This window comes from Sinocyclocheilus anshuiensis, unplaced genomic scaffold, assembly GCF_001515605.1.
Source record: "Sinocyclocheilus anshuiensis isolate Anshui unplaced genomic scaffold, SAMN03320099.WGS_v1.1 scaffold3505, whole genome shotgun sequence".
Classification (NCBI taxonomy): Eukaryota; Metazoa; Chordata; class Actinopteri; order Cypriniformes; family Cyprinidae; genus Sinocyclocheilus; species Sinocyclocheilus anshuiensis.
In genome coordinates this window covers 1-10,300 of record NW_015554331.1, presented here as the reverse complement: position 1 = coordinate 10,300, position 10,300 = coordinate 1, and positions in this window count along the sequence as shown.

Below are 10,300 nucleotides of genomic sequence, written 5' to 3'. Positions count from 1 at the left end.
GCACGAGCACCGCTTGCGCTCCGCCTTGCCAGCGAATCTGCCCGCGTTTTGCCACTTTCCGCATGTCTCCCATTAAAAATGAACTAATAGACACTCGCAACTGCCGCGTCCTGTGTGAAAGGGCCTTAAGAATAACGAGCTGCTGTTTTCCAACGAAAAAAAGCACTTAGAAGTTGATCTATTTTATATAACTTTTTTTTTTTTCAATTTACGAGTTAGAGCGCTAGATTTTGGTAGGCTACCGTCTTTCAGTGTTAGGACAGACCATGCTCTGTGGTAATACACAATACACAATTAGGTTTGTGTTTTTTTTAGCCCGATACGCAAAAGATGCCGAAGAAAATTGTATGATGTTTATCTCACGCTCCTGTAAATATCAGAGGTGGAGGTCTTGAGTTACGTGACTGCACTAGCGAATTTAAGGATTTCTAATAAATGAAGAAGATGACTTGACTTTGAGTTGAGAATGAATAGCCTATTCTAAATGAAATCAGTCTCGAAACGCATGACTTGGTAACGACTTTAAAAGAACTGTAATTAACCTTTAAAAAATCATTGCGACATTAACTAATAGCCTACACGAACTGCAAGCCACGGAAGCAGCGGCGCCGGCTAGTGCTGGGAAGTCCGGCTCTTTTCAAAGATTCGGCTCGGCTCTCTTAGAAGAGCCAACACTTTAGTCTTTAGTGCAGGTTGGCATTCAGATATATCAGATGCCTCAATTTCTGAGATTTCAGGATTCCCCCATTCATTTAGATAGGACTTGGTCTCGTTTGAGCTGCCTGGAGACGTTGCAAATATGGCCGCCGAGTGAACAGACTTTCCTTGAAAGGGACTTTGCTGTAGTTTTCTTCAAATTTCAGGAGGCCGTTCTTACAGGTGAAGACAAAGCACTCAGATCACGAGCTGAAACTCAGTATGTAAAGGATGTGAGCAGTTCTAGCTCTAAAACAATCAGCAGAACTACAGCACTCATTATCAGAGAGATCAGGGAAAGACCAATTCACACGCAACTCAGGTGTTGATTAACATGAACAACGACACCAAACAAAGAAATGAGGCAGAAGCACAAGAGCATCATAGACAAAAGACATTTTACATTTGTATTCACACACCTAAAGAGATTCATTTTAAATTTTAAATAACATTTATACTTCTGCTGACTTTCTTAGGCTATGATTTAATTCTGATATAATTTAATAAAATTAATTAATATAGTTGTCTTTTTATGAAAACAGTTTAACGAGGGCATCATTAAACTATTATAGAAAGGTTATTAATATACATTTGAGTGATTCTGATGATGTTAAGTTAATGGAAATAAACATTTATGAATTATAGCTACGCAAATTACATATCTAGGAATGCTGTGGAATCCTCTGGACTCCATTCTCAGGTTTGGCAAGTTATATTGCATAAATGCATAAGAGACTAATAGGCTATATGCCTAACAATTAATTAATAAATTAACGTGTGTACACCAGAGCGTTTTTAGCAGCTGACATAATGCTCTGGTGCTCTGATGGTTGGTCAGTGTAGTGTTTGTCCCGCCCCTCCTCCACTGTGATTGGATGGCTGTGTAAAAGGGACAGTGAAGAGCTCTGCGTTTTACCCAAAGTTAGAGTAAAAAACGAAAAAAAGACAGGGCAAAGAGAGTTCAAACTGAGGAGGGAGGGTGGGGGCTCTGGAGGAGGGCGTGGAGCAGGAGAGCGGACACCAAACACAGTACAAAAAAGTCCATGGGGGAGTGGAGGGTGGGAGGAGCCAAGGGGAAGCCAGGAGCAGGAGGAGCCAGGTGTTAAGCCAGAGACCAGCCAGGACGAGGCCCCAGGGCGGAGTCGAAGGCGGGAGGAGCCATGGTGGAAATGACGCCTTGACGGAAGCTGAGCTGAGGCTGGAGGCGGAGACAGGGGATCCACAGGGTTGGATGAAGCTGCTGGCCTGCAGACACTTGGCAGAACATCACTGATACTGGCTGCTGAGGGGCTGGAGGACAGCAGCTGAACTGAAACGGAGGAACTGGCTGACTGAGGAGGCGGGAGAGGGATGCTGGGTGGGAGTTTGAGAGTCACAGGGGACTTGGGAGACACAGGAGAGCTGGACGGGACCAGCGGAGACTCAGGAGACACTGCGGAATTGGGCAAAGCCTCACCAAAAAACTCTATTAAATCCTCCTCAAAGATGTCCTTAAGTTCCTCATAATATCCACCAGAGGCCAGTTGGTACTCACTCAAAGCGGTAGGAGTGTGGGCGGGGCAATCCTCCACGTCCCCGAGCTCCACTAACACTCCCTCAGCGCTCAGCGGTGAAGCCGGCTCACGCACCTGGTCAGACCATTGCAGAGAAGCAGGCTCTGGGGAGATGGTAACCTCCGACCTTGTCCTCGGTCCAGGCTCCTCCATCGCGGCGTGCTGACCTCCTCGGTCGGCGGTGGGCACGTGCGACACCTCCGTCGCGTCGTTCGCTGGTGGTGGGCTGGTCTCTGGCAGTGGTGGAGTGGGGCTGGTGGCGAAGTCCTCCTCTGCAGGGCCGATGGTAAACGCAGAGTTGTTGTGTACCAGCACCCACTCCACAAATGCGGCGAAATCCTCTTTAGGACCGCCCGCTGGAACGCGTGCCTTCGACCGCTCGCTCAGGCCGGTGTAATAGAAAACACAGAGCGAGCGGTCTGGATAGTGAGTGAGGCACGCGAGCTGAATAAAGTCCAGGGTGTGAGCTTCCAGTGGGCGATCTCCCTGCTCCAGGCAGAGAATTCTTACGGGGGGAAGGTCCATAGTAAAAATTAAACAAAACAAAAGAGAAATAAACGCCGCAAAACAGTTATGGCCAGTTATTCTGTTACGGTCTCTGGTAGATAAGACTCACGAAGAGCAGAGAATCCACAAGAACAGTCTTTAATATAAATCCACTCGTAAAACTCAGGCATAATCCCAGCAAACGTGCAACATAGACATGTAACAGTCCTGCTGCCCTGGGTGCTGGTCTGCGGGACTTCAGCAGGGAAATGCCTCGCTGTTAACTGCAGAGGAGTGTCCAAAGCAGGGCGGCCCCCTTTGGGTGGACACCGGGTTGTACCATACTCCTCCAGCAGTCCTTGTGTAATTAAAGTAATTAAAGAAAATCCCCTTAGACAAAACTGCCAGTCCAGTAGATGGATTAAGAACTCAATTTAGTAAAGATTTAGGCTAGTTTGATCCTGAATCATGGCGTTTATTCTAAATATTGTTGAAGTTGAAGAAATATCAGTTGACTTTTAATTGGTCCTCATCTAATTTGTTTTACAGCTTTATTTCGTATTTTCTTTACAGAAAAAATATGGAGAGGCTTTCTGATATTTTGGCATCATATCCTTCTGCTGAGCCTCAAAGAAGCTCTGCATCATCCTGGTCTTTTCGGCAGCAGAAAGTGTCAGAGCGCTGGAAAGAATCAAGACCATACCACCTAAATTGCCTTATTGCAAAAGAGGCTGTTGGTCATCCCTTGTGTCGGCTTTGCCACGAGCCTGCTGTTATAAGCATGAGCCCCGTCAGACTGGTCGTGGCGGAGGTGTTGCAACAATATATAGTGATATTCTCAATGTTTCTCAGAAGACAGGATACAGGTTTAACTCATTCGAAATACTTCTGCTTAATGTTACACTGTCAGATATGCAAATGAAATCTATCGTATCTCTTGCTCTGGCTACTGTGTATAGACCACCAGGGCCATAAACAGATTTCCTAAAAGAATTTGCAGATTTCCTCTCAGACCTATTGGTTACTGTTGATAAAGCGCTCCCCTTGCAGTTCTGCCTGACTGGTAGAGGCCTGTCAATCAAGACACAGAGGCCATTAGTAAGAGTGACGGGTTGGAAGTCTATGTTGATTAAACCCCGTTTGCATAATACAGCTTCACCTGGTCTTTAAAACTTGGTTTCTCCATTTGAGCCATTGACTGAGGGGGAGAGTAAATTACTTTCTTTTTTATTATTTTCTTTTTGTATTGGCCATTGCCAATAAAATTGCAATATGTGTTGGTGAAATGCATACTGCCTGTAGTGGGTTCCAGGGAACCTGCAAGTGCATGCGACTGCATCCTGCTGCTTTACTGACAATCTTGTTGAGGCAATATTGTAAACGGGCCAACTGTTTTGTCAACATTTGAATCTTGAATCAGCATTTGAAACTTGAATTAGCTCTTGAATTAGCTCTTTCTGTTTTGTTGTGGAGCATTAAACCGTTATGCTGCCTCAGAAGCATGTCCGAAATCAATTTTGTGAGGTGCCTTCATGCGCAAACGCTGCCTGCGAAGTCATTGCTGGATAAGGCAGTGAGGCAACAAGTCAGCTGCCTAGGTTTTCGGATGCAGCCATTGATTGGCTGTAATTTACAGCAATTAAACAATATCAAGGGTATAATGTAGTCAGTAGTGCCTTCTGGTGGTTTGGAGCCAAAGAAATAGAATGCTGGTTAAAAGAGTATTCCAAAGTCAGTATACAACACAAAACAATAAACTTAAAATATCTGTAAAAATTATATGAACGGCTTAGTAGCTCAAAACTTAACTTTTAACAAAAGAATTAATGTAAGGGCCTTTATAAAATGACAATATATCTATTACGCTTCACATTTCTGCTTTTAAATGCTCCAAAAATTATATAAATTTATATAATTGTATAAACTGGAGACTTCAGAACTAATGGTCGATGAAAAGACTTCGGAAGAAATCATGATGTGCATACAGAGTATATAAGCTCTAATAGTTTTGTATTTCATTTGGAAACCATGGTCCTAGAGTCTGGAGGAAGGGTGGAGAAGCTTATAGCCCAAGTTGCTTGAAGTCCAGTGTTCAGTTTTTCCACAGTCTGTGATGATTTGGGGTGCAGTGTCATCTGCTGGTGTTGGTCCATTGTGTTTTTTGAAAACCAACGTCACTGCACCCGTTTACCAAGAAATTTTGGAGCACTTCATGCTTCCTTCTGCTGACCAGCTTTTTGAAGATGCTGATTTCATTTTCCAGCAGGATTTGGCACCTGCCCACACTGCCAAAAGCACCAAAAGTTGGTTAAATGACCATGGTGTTGGTGTGTTTGATTGGCCAGCAAACTCACCAGACCTGAACCCCATAGAGAATCTATGGGGTATTGTCAAGAGGAAAATGAGAAACAAGAGACCAAAAAATGCAGATGAGCTGAAGGCCACTGTCAAAGAAACCTGGGCTTCCATACCACCTCAGCAGTGCCACAAACTGATCACCTCCATGCCACGCCGAATTGAGGCAGTAATTAAAGCAAAAGGAGCCCCTACCAAGTATTGAGTACATGTACAGTAAATGAACATACTTTCCAGAAGGCCAACAATTCACTAAAAATGTTTTTTTTATTGGTCTTATGAAGTATTCTAATTGGTTGAGATAGTGAATTGGTGGGTTTTTGTTAAATGTGAGCCAAAATAATCACAATTAAAAGAACCAACGACTTAAAACTACTTCAGTCTGTGTACACTGAATTGATTTAATACACGAGTTTCACAATTTGAGTTGAATTACTGAAATAAATGAACTTTTCCACGACATTCTAATTTATTGAGATGCACCTGTATTTTTATAGGAATGACTGAGTAAAATAATTTTTCCCTGAAGTTATTTTAAAAATTGAGAATTATAATTATTTACATGCATTATTAGAGCTGATATTGATTCGTGTGTTGTTGTTGTTTTTTCAGTAATTTGTTAGAGTGTGGTACTCCTCAAAACATGTACTTTGTGAAACGCCTCTTCTTTCTCTTCCGAGAGCTGGAGAGGCAGACCTTGCAGTGCCGCCTGGTCCTTGTTATGGTCTCTGGTAGATAAGAATCACGAAGAGCAGAGAATCCACAAGAACAGTCTTTAATATAAATCCACTCGTAAACAGACAAGAAAAACTCGCAGGAAGGCGCGTCCTCACGCCGTAAAGAGTTCAAACTGAGGAGGGAGGGTGGGGGCTCTGGAGGAGGGCGTGGAGCAGGAGAGCGGACACCAAACACAGTACAAAAAAGTCCATGGGGGAGTGGAGGGTGGGAGGAGCCAAGGGGAAGCCAGGAGCAGGAGGAGCCAGGTGTTAAGCCAGAGACCAGCCAGGACGAGGCCCCAGGGCGGAGTCGAAGGCGGGAGGAGCCATGGTGGAAATGACGCCTTGACGGAAGCTGAGCTGAGGCTGGAGGCGGAGACAGGGGATCCACAGGGTTGGATGAAGCTGCTGGCCTGCAGACACTTGGCAGAACATTACTGATACGGGCTGCTGAGGGGCTGGAGGACAGCAGCTGAACTGAAACGGAGGAACTGGCTGACTGAGGAGGCGGGAGAGGGATGCTGGGTGGGAGTTTGAGAGTCACAGGGGACTTGGGAGACACAGGAGAGCTGGACGGGACCAGCGGAGACACTGGGGAATTGGGCAAAGCCTCACCAAAAACGTCTATTAAATCCTTCTCAAAGATGTCCTTAAGTTCCTCATAATATCCACCAGAGGCCAGTTGGTACTCACTCTAAGCTGTAGGAGTGTGGGCGGGGCAATCCTCCACATCCCCGTGCTCCACTAACACTCCCTCAGCGCTCAGCGGTGAAGCCGGCTCGCGCACCTGATCAGACCATTGCAGAGAAGCAGGCTCCGGGGCGATGGTAACCTCCGACCTTGTCCTCGGTCCAGGTTCCTCCGTCGCGTCGTTCGCTGGTGGTGGGCTGGTCTCTGGCAGTGGTGGAGTGGGGCTGGTGGCGAAGTCCTCCTCTGCAGGGCCGATGGTAAACGCAGAGTTGTTGTGTACCAGCACCCACTCCACAAATGCGGCGAAATCCTCTTTAGGACCGCCCGCTGGAACGCGTGCCTTCGACCGCTCGCTCAGGCCGGTGTAATAGAAAACACAGAGCGAGCGGTCTGGATAGTGAGTGAGGCACGCGAGCTGAATAAAGTCCAGAGTGTGAGCTTCCAGCGGGCGATCTCCCTGCTCCAGGCAGAGAAGTCTTACGGGGGGAAGGTCCATAGTAAAAATTAAACAAAACAAAAGTGAACCTGATTGGTTCTTGCATGTTAAGCAAACATGCTTGAGCTCCTGTGACCAAATGTTAATGGTGAAAACATTATTTGCTGATCAAAGTTTATATGTGAATAAAAACTTAAATTAAATCTGCTCGTCTTTTAAAGTGATTGTGTCTATTCAGAAGACTTGGATTAAAACTTGTTCATATGGATTTCTTTTCCAATCTCTTTGCGAATGCTTTGAAGCATCAGAGTTTTGGGTGAATAAATGATGACAGAACTAACACTTAAAGGACCTAAGTGAGTCAAAGGGAGTTTTCTGGTAAATGAAAGTGTTGGGTAATGTGATGAAGCAGCAGAAGTGACATAGTAGTTACAAGACAGATTGCTTAATTTCTTCCACTGAATCGGTTTATCAATATGCATTTAAAAACAAAAGTAATGTTGGTAAAGGGACATTTCTTTGGAAAAATGTTAATGTACAAAAATAGGTATTTATGAAAAGCATCATTTCAAATGGTCATTTTATTATATGCTTTTTAGAGCATATTCATTTAAATTGGCATGAAAAGGATTTCTTTCAGTCTACCCCAAGATTTTAAAAAGGACAAAATATTGCTGGTAAAGTAAAATAATGTGACTGCTTCACTGGAATCCAGTTGTACTGATCATTTTAAGCAACTGGTTTACTAGAACCATGGTGCTCACACATAGCAGCCATAAATTCACCATTGTCGTGACAGTCATGACAGTAAAAAAAAAAAATACAAAAACACAAGTTAGGCTAAAATTAGAGTGAAACTGAAATTGATTCAAGCGAAAGTAAATTTTCTACAATAAAAAGTCTTATTTTTACTATAGTGTTGGCATGTAACTTTTTAACGTTTGCAGTGCAGATGCATTGTGTCTTTTTTTCTGTGCCCATGTTTTTTAACGTTTGCAGTGCAGATGCATTGTGTCTTTGTTTCTGTGCCCATGTTAACAGATTAGAGCATTCACTCTGCACACAGATGCGGTCCAGCAATGCGTTCCAGGAGCACTGCTGGAACAGTGCAGCAATCATTTCCAAACTGAGGCCTGTTTCACACCGCACACACAGGCAGAGCGTATTTTTTTCTGCTGATTGGTTTCTTTTCTAATCAGCAGCCATTGAGCTTGCTGCTCAACATTCAAATACTTGGCTAGTGCTTGCAGTAGCAGTGCACTTCAGAAACCCTCCACCTTCCCCAGCTTTACCTGTATAGATCAGCTACGGGGTGATTTTATATGTTATATATGGGGGTTATTTCATATGTTATATGTGCAGCAGCAGTATTTCTTACATGCTCACAGCAGCATGTCTGTGGATGTATTGGGAGTAGCAAGTCTTGGTACTTGATCTGCCGCAGCAGCAGTGTAGCAGATCTATTCCGCCAAGACCAAACACGAACTTTGTTGTGTACATTATCATGCTAAACTCTCAGAAATGTTATTATAGAAACTATGCTTACATGGTATGTGTTTTGAGAGGAAAAGTGTAACATAGTAGCAGAGTGTGCTGCCCATTATAAATTAAAGCATATGACAGGCGTGGCAGCTAGTGGTCAAAAGAAGTACACATGTAATATCCTAGAACACTGTCTAACACTTGATGGCTGCTCTAATTCTTTGTCATCAGTTAGGAATCTAGGTGTGCTTTTTGATAGTAATCTTTCCTTTGAAGCACGTTTCTAGCATTTATAAAACCACATGTTCCCATCTTAAAGTATCTCTACATTACGACATATGCTCTATATGTCGAAAGCAGATGTTAATTCATGTGTTCATGACTTCAAGCTCTGTGCGCTTAATTAACAAACTCCAGCTGGTCCAAAATGCAGCAGCTAGAGTTCTTACTAGAACCAGGAAGTATGACCATATTAGCCCGGTTCTGTCAACACTGCACTGGCTCCCTATTAAACAATGAATACATTTTAAAATCTTGCTAATTAATTATAAAGCCCTGAATGGTTTAGCTCCTCAATACTTGAGTGAGGTCATATCGCATTATAGTCCTTCACGTCCGCTGCAATCTCAAAACTCTGGGATCCTTTCCTAAAGATCCTTTTCCTATTTAGCGCCCAAACTCTGTAACAATCTACCTAACCCTGTTCGGGAGGCAGACACACTCTGTCAGTTTAAATCTAGATTAAAGACCCCATCTCTTTAACCTGTCTTACACATAACACACTATCACATTTCTATAATTCAAATCCATTAAAGGAGTTTTAGGCTGCAGTAATTAGGCCATCCGGAACCGGGAACACTTCCCATAACACCCGATGTACTCGCTACATCGTAAGAATGGCATCTACTCTAAAATTCGTCTCTTTCATTCTTATTCCGAGGTCACTGTATGTAACTGGTGTAGTCTGCGTTGTTTTTTTTAATGCAATAATCAGACGGACATCAGGTTCAACTCTTCTTTTAATCTGATAAGACATGAGTATGTATATATGGTGTGAATTCACCCTTTTTCGTTTCTCTCCCATGCAGAGATGCAGAAAGGGAAGAGAGAAAGAAAACAAAGCAATGAAATTAATTTAACATTTGTAACAAAACAGCATACCTGATGAGACATAAGAGTATGTATATACGGTGTGAATTCGCCCTTTTTCGTTTCTGGACGAATGTAAAGTGCAATGTAATTAGCATGTGCTTCCAGTTCACATCGGACAGAAAAGTGACCAAACTTGATGAAAATACAAAAATAATCAAATATACATGAAAAATAATGTCTAATTTAAAAGAATAAAATGTAATTAGATTAATCAGAGCTCATTAGAACCCACCTCTCCCATGCAGAGACTGTGCAGAAAGGGAAGAGGAGGTGCAAAGACAGGAAATTAGGATCAACATTTCAGTCAGAAATTTAAAGGGAAAGGTGCACACACACACACAGAGACAGGCATATCAGGTACACATTTGAACATCTTTTTGTGTAATTCTACATATGAACATAATACTTTCTATAGCTGTTACACGTAGCCATACGGATCCAGTCTGTATCGAGATCAGATGGTCACTGTAGCCACCCAGATCCAGACCAGATGGTGGATCAGCACCTAGAGATGACCTCTACAGCCCTGAATGTCAGCAGAGACCGTGTCAACTAGATGCGCCCCAGAGACAGATTCCTTGTGAAGACCTCGTCACCTCGATGACCATCGGCACAAGACCACGAGAACAGACAAGTCCTCTGCACAATCTGACCTGTGTTGCAGCCTGGAATTGAACTGTTGGTTTGGACTGGCCAGAGGAGAACTGGCCTCCCGACTGAGCCTGGTTTCTCCC